This window comes from Phoenix dactylifera, chromosome 5, assembly GCF_051530095.1.
Source record: "Phoenix dactylifera cultivar Ajwa chromosome 5, Ajwa_hap1_PhDact_Kaust_v1.1, whole genome shotgun sequence".
Taxonomy (NCBI): domain Eukaryota; kingdom Viridiplantae; phylum Streptophyta; class Magnoliopsida; order Arecales; family Arecaceae; genus Phoenix; species Phoenix dactylifera.
In genome coordinates, this window is record NC_143194.1 from 18,474,700 (window position 1) to 18,475,407 (window position 708).

A 708-nucleotide genomic window follows, 5' to 3' on the forward strand; every position below is an offset into this window, starting at 1 on the left:
CATATCGCAGATACCACAACACTCATTTCTAAGCTCTATAGTCTTGACAGGCTCAACCTTCCTAAGCTCAATTTCTTCTACCTTCCTAGTGAGGGCTGCCATTTTAGCGTGAAGATCATCCTCAATTCTGAGGTTGTAAAGGCCTCCCTGTACAGAGCTAGTAGGCTTAGGCAAAGACTTGTTGTTTCTATCCCCATTATCCCAAAGTTGGGCAGTCTCAGCAAGGGAATCCAAATACTCCCATGCCTCATCAGGGTGTTTTTCTAAAAATCTACCATTGCACATGGTCTCTACAAACTGTTTCAACTGTGGAGATAAACCTTCATAAAAGAAGCTAATGGTTCTCCAAGTTTCGAATCCGTGATGAGGGCATGAGAGAAGAAGGTCTTTAAATCTTTTCCAACATTCATAAAATATTTCATTATCTTTTTGTTGGAAATTGCTGATATATCTTTTCAAAAAGTTGGTCCTTTGTGTGGGGAAGAACTTCTTTAAAAATTCTCTCTGCATATCTTGCCAATTTCTTATTGATCTAGGTCGCAAAGAGTTTAGCCATGTTTTGGCCTTATCCTTTAGAGAGAAAGGAAACAATGTCAACTTGAGGACATCCTCGGTGACATTTGGCACTCTAAATGTAATGCTCAATTCTTCAAAATTCTTTAAATGAAGATACGGACTTTCGGACTTTAACCCATGAAACTTGGGCAG

General features: G+C 39.3%; 1 non-coding gene across 1 annotated transcript; it reads left to right on the plus strand.

Annotated features, from left to right (window-relative positions):
• The first annotated feature begins 355 nt into the window (after positions 1-355).
• On the plus strand, positions 356-464 carry LOC120108276 (small nucleolar RNA R71). The gene has a single exon (XR_005509693.3). It is a non-coding gene; the product is annotated as a small nucleolar RNA R71 (small nucleolar RNA).
• The last annotated feature ends 244 nt before the right edge of the window (positions 465-708 follow it).